General features: G+C 43.8%; 1 long non-coding RNA gene across 1 annotated transcript in view; it reads left to right on the forward strand.

Moving 5' to 3' along the window:
• Nucleotides 1-515: 515 nt before the first annotated feature.
• The window catches only part of LOC109322407, a 67975-nt gene continuing 53099 nt past the window's right edge, over nucleotides 516-15391 (forward strand). The window contains exon 1 of the long non-coding RNA XR_002104383.1: nucleotides 516-651. This is a non-coding gene — a long non-coding RNA (uncharacterized LOC109322407). The remainder of the gene's footprint in view (nucleotides 652-15391) is intronic.

Raw genomic sequence — 15391 nt, forward strand, 5'->3', positions numbered from 1 at the left:
TGTAAACTCATTTCCTAGCCTAGTCCTTGAAAACAAATACAGATGAGGTACATCCAAGTACATTTCTTCAAAAATGTCTAAGATTACTTGTGGGGCTTGATTTCTTTTTTAAGTATTTGTATAACTCCTTACCAGAACAATTTCTATTGAGGTAACCACTGAAATGTAAACAGGTCTGGGGAAAAATGGTTAGTTGTCAAAAGGCATGTCTGTGGGTGTATCTACATGTTAAATTAGAGTGGCTGAATAAACTATGGCACAATTCACACCACAGTTTATTGCTTCCAGGTGTAATGTTTACACGTGCATCTGGGACCACAGCACGTTGAGGTAGGATGGTGCATCTCTGGCTGGCAGAATGCCCAGGGGTCAGCCTGCAAGCCCAAACTGCTCTGACCTGGCTCAACATGCTGTGGAGCTGGTGGCTGGGACATGAGGATACTATAGTGCAAGTCTAGCCAACAGGCAGCCCCTGCACTGTGGCACCCTCCTGACCCAACCAGCCCTTCTCACCATCTGCATGTGCACTGTGGCAGAGTAAATAACTCCACCATACGATGGTATTTGTGTCAGGCAGTACCATCCTACAGCAAAGTTAATTAGTTTACTTTGGTCTAAAAGTGCCACATGTGTAGAGAGTGATGCTTTACTGTGGAGCTAGTCAACATTTGTTTTGACCGGGTGGTTTATTTTTATGCTATAGCCTAGGGGCTTCGTGTTTTTGTGTTTACGGTTTTGACCAGAGGACCGGGTGAGGCTATTAGGGGTTGGAGGAGACCTCATAGGTGCTCCACGGTAGTGTGGTGTTCCTGGCACCGGAGAAGGCGCAGTGTTGCTTGGGGCGCATTGGCCCCAGCCCTGGAGCAAGAGGGGGCAGTGAAGAGCCCCAGAGTGAGAGGGGGCAGTGAGGAGCCCTGGAGTGAGAAGGAGAGCGGTGAGAAGCCCCAGGAGTAAAGAAGAGGGCCAAGGCATAGGGCAAACCATGTCAAGTACCATCTGTGAGGCTTGGGCTGTGGTGTAAGGGAGGAAAAGGAGCCACAGACACCGGGCACATCAAGTGGACAGCCTCCCGCTAATTACATCACTCAACCAATTAAGATCAAGGCATGGCAGGAAAGTAAGTAGGAAGTTAGCCCAAGACAGGAAGGCAGAGCCACCAACAGAAAGTCTCCCGCAAGTTACACCTGTCACAGGGTCACAGGCCCCTAGAGCACCTGCCACATTTGCAGGTGCCCCAGCTCACCTTCAGCTCCTGCCTGCAGGCTCTCCCACTGGACCATACCATATGGGTGCCCCAGGCCACCAGCATTTGATATGCAAGCCATGCTTCCCTGCCCTTACCCCTTTGGTGGGGCTTGCAACAGAATCTGGAGAAGGGAGCAGGCACCCCAAGAACTCCAGCTGCTGCTACAGGCAGAGTGATGGGGCAGTGGCAGCTGAATGGGAGCCCAGGGGGTGTCATATTAATCCCTCACAGGCTGTATGTGGCCCACAGGATGTCAGTTGGACAGCCCTGTTTTAGAAGAAGGAAAATTTGCATCAGATAGATGTCTGATAAACTACTCTCCCCACTAGATCTACTGATTCCTAGTAAGTTATTAAAATCAACTGGTTGCTTATTTCTAAAAAATTTTTAGCACAATATTTGACTGAAAAGGTAAAAAAAAAATTCCTATGTGTATTCCCCCTCATGTCTGTCTCCTTAGCCCCCTCCGATTTCCTTCCCAGTGTTCTCTGTCCCTGTTTCCTTGCTCAGAAAGTCCCCATCTCTCCTTATGTGAAAGCCTCCCCTGACCACTCTCTGGTTAAGCCCTGGCCTCTGGGCAGTGGCTAATGCTCTCTGTTCCTGACTTTGGTGGGGTTTGAGCCAGAAATCACCTGTGCAATGGAGTTGGTCAGGAACCAGGTATATGGTGGCAGGTTCCTGCCAATCCAGGACTATTTCTTCAATTTTCTTCAATGGTCAGGTTTAACAAGGAACCCTAGCCCTGTTACTAGAAAGCAAGGCAGCCCCTTTAAGGCCAGAGTCTTCAGAGTGCAGGCTGCCAGCAGAGCAGGGATTAAATGGTAGCCCTGTAGGCTGGTCAGCTGACTGTGTGGGGACTGTCACATGATTGTGTTAGAGCTTGGGCCAGAGCTATGTAAGCGCTGGGCTGAGCTATCCAGAAGACAGCCAGCCCAGGCTGTGGCAGAGTGTGGGCCCCTGAATACCCCAGGAAACTGGAAACCAGCCCTGCAGGCTGGAGCACAAGAAAAAAGTGACTGTGTGAGGAAGAGACACAGGGTATTCAGGCATGCTGCCTCTATTATTGTGTTTCTCCTTTTTATTAGCCATGGGGCTTAGCATGTTTGTTGTAGTTTTAAAAACAGTGGTATGGAAGGAGGCTATTAGGGGAGGTGGAGCCCTTATTAGTGCCCAGAGGGGTGCAACTGGACCATGTCCTGAGAGCTCCATGCCTGAGGGGCACAGCCACATAGGGCCAGGGAGTCTGGCACCTGAGGGGCACAACCACATAGCACCAGGGGGGGTGCAGCAGACACAAGGGACAGGGGGCCCAGTGCCAGAGGGACACAGCTACACAAAGTCTAAAGAGCCCAGTACCAGTGAGGGGCAACAGACAGGGGCCAGGGCCTCGTGGTCAGAACAGACTGAGCTGAGCTAGTGTCTTGGAGCCAGGTCTATGCTAGAAGGCCTCACCAGATTAAAGGGACCGAGGCCAAGTAGGCAGAGACACGACTGAACTACATGATAAGCACTGCCTGGCAATACCTTCAGGAGGCTGCAGCAGGGCCCTGAGGAGCTTGGAGCACTCAGCCTGGCTCAGGTGGTGGTGTGAAACCCTGCCAACAACATCTAAGAATCACAGAATTATAGAATCATAGATAATAAGTGTTGGAAAGGACCTCAGGATGTCATCTCATCCAATCTCCTGATCAAACCAGGACTATCCCCAACTAGATCATTCCAGCCAGGGCTTTGTCAAGCTGGGTCTTAAAAACCTCCAAGGATGGCCCCTGTCACTGACACTGCTGCTGACTTCTGCAGGCAGTCACCACCCCCATGCCCTGGCCTCACACACCCTTAGGGATGGCTCTGACTGCACTAAAATATTCTGGCTGTATGCAGCTGGGCGGGCAAGTGGGGGTGATGCTGGTTGATGCTGCCTCACCTGGGGTCTTCCCAAAATGGGGGGAAACCAGCCCTATGCTCCTTGCAGCACAGGGCAGTGGCACTGGCTCCTCAAAGCCATGGGTTCAAGACCTTCCATAGGCTTCTAAGGGCTATGCTAAATGTGATCGGTAAATGGGACAGAGGGAAGGAGGCAGGTGGAGAGATGGGAAGGCAGCATGATGCACCAGGCAGGCAGAGATGACAGGGCAGCAATGCGACTCATACCTGTGTGTGGCACTGCTTGGGATCAGGCAAGAGTCTTTCTCCACTGAGGGGTCTGTTGGAGCTGGGGCCCTCCTTATGCTCAAAATTCAGTCTCTGAGATCAATCTGTTCCAGCCAACTCCTAGTTCTAGTTCAGTGGTCTCCAATCTCTTTAAGTAGGAGATCACCTTTGACATTTAAAAGCAACCCATGCTCTGCCACCACCCTCCACTCCCCCACCCAGCAGGTAGAAAAAATTATTTGGGAGCACACCTCCCCAGCAGGTAAGTCCTACCTGGCCAGGGCCCCACTCAACTTACCTCTGCAGCACTATCCCTTCCCACAGGGGCCTTGATCTAGCTCCCACCCCTTCCCTCCCCCATGGACTGACTTACTGGGCTGGGGTACATGCATGCATGCAAGCACTCAGCCCCCTTCCCCAGCCTCAGATTGACTCCAAGAGGCCCTGAGATCTACCACAAGAGGCTTTGAGAGCTACCAGTGGATTGAGATCCACCGATTGATGACTACTGTTCTAGTTTTTCCATAGGCACTGGTATTCTCCAGTTGTTTGCTCATCCCCAGTTTCATTCCTCTCTCTTCGTAAGTTCATCAAAGATCTAGCTATAACCAACTAGGGCAGATTGTTTATCCATGCTACTTGAACCTCACAGGGCAGTCAGTGGGTGTATCTACATAAGATGCTAAATGTGCAGTGGCGTGTCACATCAAAAATAGTGCTAATACAATAAAGCTACTGCATGGTAGTATCACTAAAAAGGTATGTACTGGTACTAATATGCAATAGCACCAGGTACTTAGCATTGATTTAGTACTTGATTATACAAGTACTAAACTTAGTGTGCAGTAACTCTGGCACATTAATGAACGTGCAGACACCCTGCTCTCACTTCCCATGATTGAACTCAACTGCATGAACAGGGAAAGTTCCCCTCCTTCCCCAGGCCCTGGCCTGGAGCATGCCCAGTGTAGAGTGAATCTTTTATGAATTTTGGAGCTCAGTTATAAAAAATCTCTACTGGACATGTGCAAACTGAAGTTTTTCAAAAGTTTGGTCAGCTCTAGGAAAATTTTCACAAGCAAGTCAAAAAGCATCTTCTGACACAAAGGTCACAACCCTGTCAAATATTAAGTTGCTCTTCTTGTTGAGTATTTTTTTTTAAAAGGTCACCAAAACTTTTTAATATTGACAAATGACATATTTTCCCCTAACCTAGAAATGATTGAATGGTTTCAGCTGAAATTAGAAACTGAAACAAAACAAAAAGTGTAATTAGTTCAAGGCTATGAACATCAGGGAAATTTCAGCCTAAATGGTTAAAGTTCGGCAACAATTTTAGCAAAAGAAAAATAGGTATTAGAAATGGGTAGTGCCAAGTAACCATGACAGTAGGAAGTGCCTCCAGCCCCACTTTTAATAACTTTATACATCAGGTTTGTACATTGATGTACAAGTATACAGTACTGCGTTGTGTACACAACTAGTTTATGCAAAAGCATACTTTCTGCTACTTTTTAGCATTCTCCCTTTCCCATATCTCTTTGCTATTTATTTTATCTATCTGTTGCCACCTGTCATTAAGTAAGTGTAAATTCTTTGAGCAGGGACTCTCTTTTTAATACCTTAGTACAGCACCTTGTAGTAAATTCCCTTTACCCCTTATTGGATCAATTAGTTTCTACTATAGCATGCAATTAATGTCTATGCCTGCCTAAGTCCAGGGCAGGTTTGATGCACTGAATTCCACCTCCTGTAAAACTTTCAAGCACCTAGTGTCAAGTTGGTGGACTGTGCCAAATTCCCAGACTGTAATCTATGAAACCCTTTCCTAACCTTCATGTACCTGAAAGGTCATAAATGCTAAAATTTTCACTCCATAAAGTTAATGTAGTACATGCCCAGATGATCCATCATATTGGCTGAGCTGGATATTCTGGCACCTCTCTTTCATCTATTTGGAATTCACAGGCTGGGCATCCCTATACTGAAGTCCCCTTACTGGCCTGAACTGGGAGGTTTGCTCTGAATGGACCTTTACATACTTACTGCATTGAGTTCAGCACAAAATACAGCAAGCATGGATATATTCATTCAAAAAAATGAGAGGTAGTGAGTTGCTGCCTAGGGCATACTTGCCCAGCACTATTTATGTATTTTATCCAATGATCATTTAATACAAAATGCAGAAGCAATGCAAGGAGCCTCAACTATGGAGACTGTCCTAATCTCCGAGCTATAATAGTCTTACTCTCATCTCTCTCTGCTTCCATGAACTTTGAAATATTTTTCCACAGTGTCAGTTTCAGCAGGATTATAGGGGTACACCTCTCCTAGACCTGCCTATTGCCTATAATGAGGTAATATAAATGGAAGAAGTGGGCTTGACCTCTGCCCTCTGAGAATGAAAGCCACGGTCTCTTACAACGCTCTATCATCTTGACTGGTACCTAAAACACATCTGTGTTTTAAAAGAAACAAGTGAGCTAGTTGTTTATGCCCAAATGAATTAAGTCCATGATGGATTTGTCACTTTGAATCCTGGTGTCCCTTAGTGATGTGTATATGGGAAAGAGGCAGGATATCAAATACAATCCTCTCATCTTTATCGTAGGCATTCTCCTCCTCAGTGGGTGCCTAAGACTGTTGCGAATCCTAGTCTTAGGCACTGACCTGACCCTATGCATCAATAGGGAACTTAACAACATTGGTATGAACAATATTCTGGGAACCAAGTATCTAAAATCTGGTTTTAGTGATGCTCAGTGTCACCATATCTAAGCTGTTTTGTGGATCTAGCTCTAAACTGTAGAATTAGTAGCCCAAAATATCACTCCTGAGCTCTCAAAATATATAGTTTTGGTCAAGAGTAACAAATGTTTTTCAGATAAAAGAATTCAGAGCGCTATTTTGTATACACTCTTGAAACTGTAGGATGCGCTTTTGTAAAGTATACTTAATGCCCCTGGGGAACCTTTGTCTTTAATGGCATATGAAAATACTCAGTACTTGGCAGGACTAAGCCCATCTATGGCATGGGAAAAGTGAAATATGCCTTGTGATCAAGTGCAGTTAAACAAAATAATGTGATGCTTGAGAGTCAAATCATTAAATTTAGGGCAACTTCATCAGTATACAATTCCCATTAGTATACGGTAATTGTAGGTATGATGTTCAGTAAAGGAGAAGGGCAAAGAAAAATCTTTTAATATACATTTCTATATAAATAAGTATTTTTATGCAAATTGCCAGTAAAATAAATGATGGATTTAAATATATGTATGTGTGGTAATTATATTCTGTAAGTGATGATTTAACCTGCATTTTATAAGCATGACACACAAATCTAAATGCTGGTAGTTCCAGTCATTCCAAATTAAAGGATGTGAATTTCCCCAAGGAAAAACCTGGAGAACTTAAAAGTCTAATAGGTATATACATATTGATGATACTGTAAGGTAGCACAGGATGACTTGAAAATTGCCTTGACATATTTGGCTCTGCTATTTATGAGAGACAAATATGAATGAAGAGAAGTTTTTGGTTTAGTGAAACTCAGTAAGGGATTCTTCTGGTTTGATGACATTTAATATATTTTATAAAGGACAGTAATGTAATGTGGGGTTGACATGCAAAGCACTGACCCCAGGCATCAACTTAGTAAAAGCTCCAGAATAGCAGAACCACTGGGGCATATACATTTGAGCAACAGTACCAGCTGTTGCAGTAGTACATGAGTGTAGGGATACCAAACTGCTGCTCTAGTAGCAACAATTGAGGTAGGCAGACCATACTGCAGCAGCCAGGGACTTTTATGGATCCTCAGAGCAGGTCAGACTTCCACCCCTACTTTCCCCTCTGCTCTTGCCACCTTCTCCTCTCTAGTACTCAGTGGCCCTTCCCTTTCCCTTTCTCTTCCACTTCCTCTTCCCACTCTTGGTACTGCTCCTTCCTCTGCCTACTATCCCCCTACTCTCCAGAAAAGTTTGCCTAAGGTGCTTCTGGTAGAAGAGTATAAAGCTGCCTGTTTCAGTCAGATTTTTAGTATACCCAAATTTTTTGCAATCACATGCTCTCAACTTTAGACACCTCAGTATTCCCATTGCAAGCAATGGTATTAAGTATGAGCATAAGCATTTTCCTGATCAGTAATCCCAACCTAAATACAATTAGATTGCACAGAAACAGGTTACAGAAAAAATTATTAATACCTTTTTTGTTTTGGTATAAATCCCACTTCACATGAAAAGAGCTCAGTTGTATACGATGAGAAGTTAAATAGAAGCAACTTTGAAATATTGCCCATCATATAAAAATATGAATGCATAAAATTAATGTTGCCAAGTGGAATACACTCAGATCAGATGAGAAAAATAGAACTTGTACTCGGGTCTTCCCTACAGACTGTACTTGGAAATCTTCTTAACAGAATTGTTGATATAAATAATGGCAACAGGAAAAGAAATTTGGGACAGAGAAGCTGACAAGTAAAAACAGCCTGTTTTCAGTTTAAAATTCAAAACAGTTGAGAGCTAATGATCTGGGGAGAATAATTCATTACTGTTCCATTCTAGCTCAGGTTGTTTAGTGCAAACTTCCTGTCTCAGTGTTTCACCTTCTTCCTGTCTTCTGTGCAGTCTCTCTCTGACACCAGTGGTATGATATTGAAAGACCATGGCAGTCAGTGGGAAACTTTCCATTAACTTCAACTGGCTTTATCCCCAATATAGAAAGCAATTACTTTGTCTTCATTCAAAATGCTGCTCAAAATAGTTTCCGTATAGGCAACTGATGTGAACCCACTTACATGAAAAGATGTCACAGCAAATCATCATATGGAAAGGTCTCAAAGGAAATGTTTTTTTCCATGCAAGAGACAGTGCTGAGCACTTTGCAAGATGTAATGGACACAAATAACATTAAAGAAAGATGCTTTGCACAAAATAGATTACATCCTGTACCTTCAAAACATACAAAGATGTTTTAACAACAACTGGTTTCTTAGCTGAAAAGTTTGGCAGTGCTCTTGGATGATGTTTCATTTTTAGATCTTTGTTCCTAGTTACTTCTCGGCTCTCAAACTTTCTCTCTCTCTTGTCACTCATGGGTCCCATGTCCTTGCTTCATTTTCCATTTCTCAGTCTCAGCTTTCTATGGTATATCCCTCATGCAATCTGAGGATTATTGTTAGGCTTCTATTGTTGGGACTTTTTCTCTTCGGATACTCCTAAATGTTTTTCCCTTTTCAGCTGCCAGACTTTCCAACTCTAGTTTCTGTCTATCCAGGCTTTGTGACTCTCAATGGAGACATTCCTGTTCTCTCTATTTTCAGGCCACATCTTTTTCAGAGGAGTCATCTCTATTATCACTCTACCACAGATCAGTCCTTTTCAGCCAGTAAGCTCCAAAGGCACATTCATACATGCAGGCATGTGGGCTTGCAGCAGTGGAAATAGGAGTGGCACAAATCTGTGCCAGAGATTTTTGCCTCAGCACACATGCCTGAACTTGCACTTTGGTGTGGGGCAAGTTGTGCCATTTGGGACAAACTGACCTTGCCCAGCTCCTCCTGAATCTTCAGGAGGACAAGTGTGCTGTGCCCCAGCAGTATAAGAACCTGCCCTGGTGGGCAGCTCAGGGCTACTTGCTCTCAGGAGCTTCTGAGGCCCATCCAGTTGACATATGGGGACACTAGTCATCTGTGCCAGCTGGACTGCTGCAGTAGCCTTGACCTACAGTCGACCCTGTACCCTCTACCCACTGCAGCAGTCTGGCAGTTGGGGCTGCTGCCTGGCTGTGACCTGCTGCCACCTGCAATAGCATCTGCCATCTTGGACCTGTAGCCCCATGTCTGAACACCTACCAGACCTGGACAGGTACTGCAGAGCCACCTGGGCTGTGGCATGGGCACTATAGCAGAGACAATTGCACCAGCTGCCAGTGGGCCATGGCTTCACCATTGGTCTTTGTGCAGCACTGCTGCCATGTGTGCCCCCGCACACCTGGGCAGCTGGTGCATTGCAAAAGAACATGTTCTCAGTGTAGTGGCCTGCTTTGAACTGTCAAAGCATGTCCTCCTGCCCCAAATGGCCAGGAGGTCAGCCACCCCATTTGCCCTCCATTTGGGTTCTGGGTTCTAGCCCTGAGCCTGATTCTCTGACTGGGTCCTGACACTTGCCTCACTAGCAGGAATACTGATGTTCCCTATTTAAAAACTGCAAATTCTCTGATAAAAATATCGCAAATTCACTCTTTAATTTACCCCCAAATCCATGTTCTTCCACAATTAAAACAAAAAACCCTGAGAGAGAGAGATTAGATGGGCAATGTATTATTGATATATTTACAATTGTAAACCAATTTGAAAGCCTACCAGTGTCTCTATCATCATAATAAAATATATTCTAAATATCTATATGCTTTGTTTGCTTTTGGCTTTCTTATCATAGAAAAATTAGACCTCCCCATAACCTCTTCATTAACCAGGATTTGGGGATAGTGGCCCCTGCAGCCACATCTCCTGCCCTGTTTGGCAGCTGGGTACACTGGATGTGTGATGGGGATGTGGGGTTTGCAGGAGTGGGGTGGGGGTATGTGGGGTGTGTGGGGGATGTGGAATGTGTAGATGGATGTGCATGGGCGTGGGGTATATGGGTAGGTGTGGGGGATGTGAGGTTTGCAGGAAGGGTTGAGGGGATATGGGCTGTTGGAGGGTGTAGGGGAGATGTGAGGTTTAAGGGGAACCACCACACACCTGTCCCCTTCCCCCCACCCCCAGCAGCTCATGGCCCCCAGCACTGGCAGCAGCAGCCAGCCAGCTAGGAGGGCCATGGCCTGCTTGCAGGTACAGCTCTGCAACCATGCATCACTGCCTGACCCTCATGGAAAATAGGCCTGGCCTGAAATGACCTGGCTTGGCCTGGCCCACCCACTAGCATGCACCTTTAGACAGGAGCTGTGGGTGGTAGCAGGAGCCATCCTGGTCCTATCCAAAGGAGGGCTAGTGGGGTAGGCTGGGCTGGGCTGGGTCAGGCCCATTCTCCATGCACAGATTACGGGTGAAGCAGTGCTGCAATGGGCATGGCCTGGCTGGCTGCTGCTGCCAGCACCAGGTGTGTGGGGAGATGTGGGGTTTGTGGGGGAGCTTGAGCAGGGGCCGCCACATGCCTGCCCCCTTACCTGCACCCTGCGGCACTGGTGACAGCAGCCAATGGGTCCATGTCCTGGCTGCAAGCACAGCCTGTGGCAACACATCACTGCCTGACGTGGGCTCTGTGCTGAATGGACCCAGCCTGGCCCACTGGTGCATGGCTTCCTTGGTCCTGTCCAAAGCTGTGCACTAGTGGGACAGGCTGGATTGGGTCCATTCAACATGTCCAAAGCCTATGTCAGCCAGGCCATGGCCCCACTGGCTGTTGCCACCAGTATGAGAGGGGGCAGGTGGTGGGGCAGGTGTGTGGTAGGCCCCCCACAAACCTCACATCCCCCCCACTTCCTCCTGCTACTCCTCATACCCATAAGCCCCTCCACCCCCATGCCCTTCTAACTTACCTGGGACAGCTCCTGGGTCCCAGTCATTCCGCAACCTTGCCCCACGTCTGCTTACCCCAGCACACTAAGGGAGAGTGCCCCATGTACTGAAGCAGCAGAAGCACCACAGAGATGCTCTGGCCAGATACCAGAGTCTCTCTCTGGAGTACCCACTTCTGGGTTGTCTGCACTTTGCCTTGCCTTGCTTTTTTTCTGCGGGATTTTTTTTTTTGATACCTGGATTTTTTTTTTTGGATACCTGGATACATCTGCTTTGAGATGATGCAAGAGGCATGTGTCTCATCTGGAAACGCTCCAACAATAATCTTTTCTGCTCTGCTGGTGGGCCCAGAGAATAGCCTGTTCCTTGTCAGAGAATGACCCGTTCTCTCCATTGGTAAGCCCAACTTATCACAGAGAACATTTCACTCTTTCACACTCCCTCACTAACTGACTAGATGTTCCATTTAAAGACAAGGAGTTTTTTCATTCTGTCTGCTACTTGTGTTTCTCATCACTTTCCATGGCATAATACTTCACACTGCAACATAAACTGATTAACTGTTTGTGAGAGGATGGTAGTTGCTTATCACCTTAAAAACTCCACAGGCAAACTTAGGTCAGCATATAATTTTTTAATTTTTATGTATTTGAATATTGGATAGTACAACATGTCAGTAAGCAAACATAATGCTAGACAATTGGGTTAGAATCCATAAACTCTGTTTAAACCATGCTTCATAGTATCATAGTGCTTAGGGTCAGAAGGGACCTAAACAGATCATCAGGTTCGACCTGCTGCCATGGGCAGGAATAGGTTCCAGGGTCATATCAACCCAGCCAAATATCTGTCCAGCCTCCTCTTGAAGACCCCTAAGGTAGGAGAGAGTACCACCTCCCTTGGGAGTCCATTCCAGAGCCTGGCAGCCCTAACTGTAAAGTAATGCCTCCTGATGTCCAACCTGAACCTCCTCTCTAACAATTTGTGGCCATTATTCCTAGTAACACTGGGTGGTGCCCGAGGAAACAGCCAATTGCCGTTGGTCCCCTCTGGTGAGTTTGTAAATGGCCACCAGATCCCCTCTCAGCCTTCTCTTGTGGAGACTGAACAGGTTCAGGCCCTTTAGCCTCTCTTAAGCACTATGATACTATGAAGCATGGTTTAAACGGAGTTTATGGATTCTACCCAATTGTCTAGCATTATATTTACTTACTGACATGTTGTACTATCCAATATTCAGATATATAATCATATGGCCTGTGTGGAAGAAATCAAACTTTGCATTGTGGTTGAATTAGAACTGACAGAGCCAGCTTTTCTTTATTTAGGGATATACTGTGATCACAGGGAGAATTCCATACTGCAAGGGGAATCATCCACTTGTCTGTTTCAAAGGATTTCTCGAACTCTGTAAGTTTACAAGCGTATTTATACTTAAGACAGAGAAACAGGAAAAAATACGACCTTGGAGAAACAAATAGGAGTAAATCTCTGGTCTGACACACGCAGACACACAGACAGTTTACCTAAAGAAAAGGGAAACACAGGGTAATATATCAAGACAAAACAAGGCATGCAGGATTCCTTATCTCAGAACATGCAACTGAAATAAGCAGTATCAGCACTTCAGGTTTCTGTCTGTTTTCTTAGTCAAGTAGTTAGGAGCCCAATTAAATTTATTACCACACCTGCCATGCTGCCCCTTGACCATGCAAGTGGCCCTCCTTTGGACCCTCTCAATGCTACCCATGTCCTTTTTGAAGTGCAGTGCCCAGAAATACATTTAATTTATTTGTGTCAAGAACAATGGGAACCTTTCTTCCAAGCCCCTTATCACTACAATATGTATACAAGTGATTTAATTTTTAAACGTTCAAAGGAGCAACAATATTTTGCAAACATAAATAAAAAATCTGAAAAGGTGACAAACACATTTCACAGCAGTTCCAAAGTCTACTTGACCTGCCAAATTATTTTTGTCTAGAAATAGCTATGGACCTCTCAAAAACAAACAAACAAAAAATCTTTCATGATCTAGATATACAGGCTTGAATTTACCAGATTTCTCAAAGTGGAATAAAAAGTTCGGCTTTAGTTCAAGTCTTTGAGGAAAGTAGAAATTCTGTTACATGAAGGAATTCTAAGGTTTGAAAATTGACTTATATCTGAATTGGAACAAACCTGCGATGTGGAAATTCACCATAAAAGAAAATGTTTAAAAAGTATTTTAGAGATATGAAAATATTTTGCATCTATAAAACAGGAATATTTAATTAGTTTTCTATTTTTTATTTTGTATATTAAATGGTATTAAACAACATTATAAAAATCTCATAATGAAAATAAAACACCGAAACTTTTTATTCCAAAAATTTCAACACAGCAAGTTGTAACTATAGGAATGTTTTTCACCTTTTTTCCACTGAAAAGATACATAAGCAAAGTAGGTTGACCTCCTGTCACCTCTTTATTTAAATTTTTCAAATTATTTAATTTTAATTTTTCACTCCTTTTTGTGGTGGAAAATGGTTTCACTAAAGCTTTTCCATCTTCCCCCTCCCCCCCCCCTGTTTTTTCTGAGCAACAACATTGCTTCATTTGAAAAATGTATGTCAGTTTGCTTTCAGATTAGAGAAATGGATAACAATAGAAGCAGCAAAATTTCATTGTATCTGCTCCCTTAGGGCCAGATTATGTTAATCCATAATTTTATATACGTTACATCAAAATATGGGACACTACCTAAAATGTATACCTAGAACCTGTGAAGGTTTAGGTCCAGATGCTGATTGCTGCTTGAAAATAATAGTATTGTAGTAGGGGCTGCTTTGACAATTAAGGTATATGCATGAAATTCCAGTGCCACTTCAGGTGAATAATTATATTTTTTAAACCTTTGAAACAAAACAACAAAGGTTTATTTTCATTATTTGTCTATTTTTTGGAAGATATGCATAAAAGACTTAAAAATTGAACCAAGATTTCAAAATAATTTTTCTAAGCACCCAGAATTTATTCAAACAAAAGCTACTGGTATTGAACTGCTATAACTATGTTAATAGGAACAGAATTAACATATTCAATTGTGGAGAACCTTTCCCACTAAATCAAAAAAATGATAAAACTTCTCCCTTAAAACTCAACAAAACAAAACAGAAAACCCAGAAAAATAATTACTACATCTCCATAATTTATTGTGCAAAAAATGTAGTTATTATCTCTAGGAAGCAGCTACATGTTTGATTAGAAATGAGGTAGAAGATTATCATCTTATGTTACTACATTGCTTATGGGATAACCATATTTCTTGCTATAAAATCTAAGCAAAATATAATGAGTGTAAGACAATCACTTTCCTGGTTAATGTTTTAAATAAATGAACAACCACCATATCTGAGAAGAATTGATAGCCATAAGGTTCTAACCATAGCAGAATTAATGATTTGAGTCATTTGGGGAACACTCAGGGCCGTAGCAAAGCGGGGACGAGCAGGGTGATAGCCTCGGGTATTGAAGTGAAGGGGAGCCAACAGGTACTGTCCACCTGGGGTGGGGCATGGCGTGAAGCTGTAAGTGTATCATTTAAGGGAGCACTGGGACAGGGGGAGGATAGTTCCTGCCACTGCAGGCACTCCTGGGCAAGCACGGAGGGGCATGTGCCCCCCAGATCTGTGTGTGGGGTGAGGGTGGGCTGCCGCTGTGGGTTTGCCCTGGGCATCAAACTTCCTTGCTACAGCACTGGGAACACTCTTTTTGTTTCTAACTGGACTGGCTTGGAGCTGGGGATGGTATAGGCATCAGGGCATTATCATACATACTAGGCAGGTCTACCTGAAATGCTACATCGCTATCGCATTGGCAAGCACGAACCATGATGCTGACACTACTGTGCAGTAGGGCTAGAGACAACCCATGCACTGCCAAGACTGCTCAGTAACAACAGTTACTGTGCAGTCAGAGGCACATGTAGAAGAATCCATTAACATTACAATTGAATTTAGTTATGCAACATTTTTTCCAGAAACTATTTAGTTTTACAATTAATATATAATTTAAGCTTAAATTTATGAGTCCTTGTATATTTCTTATCACCAAAGACTAAATAGCTGACAAAGTTTCTTTATAACTTCTAGTTATATTTGTACACTGATTTATGCTACTATTAATGAATTATATTATTTTCTTAAGCTTTGACTAATGCAAGCTTTTTTGGTTATCTCCTAATGTGAAAATCAGGCAACAGTGATTAAGTCATGCTGTTCTTCTAACTTCTTCATAATACTTTCATTAATTTTATCCATACTGTCTTCTAATGGAACATCAAAAAGACTATTTAGTCTAAAGGAAAATGAAATTCAAAGAGATAAACTAGAGATCATAGTTAAATGTAATTACAAAAATCTGACTGACAATTTGGCAAATTCTTTAACAGTAAAGATGGGAAAACTTCAGGGACTTATTTTTTA

Source organism: Crocodylus porosus, unplaced genomic scaffold (assembly GCF_001723895.1).
Source record: "Crocodylus porosus isolate Cpor-Errol unplaced genomic scaffold, CroPor_comp1, whole genome shotgun sequence".
Classification (NCBI taxonomy): domain Eukaryota; kingdom Metazoa; phylum Chordata; order Crocodylia; family Crocodylidae; genus Crocodylus; species Crocodylus porosus.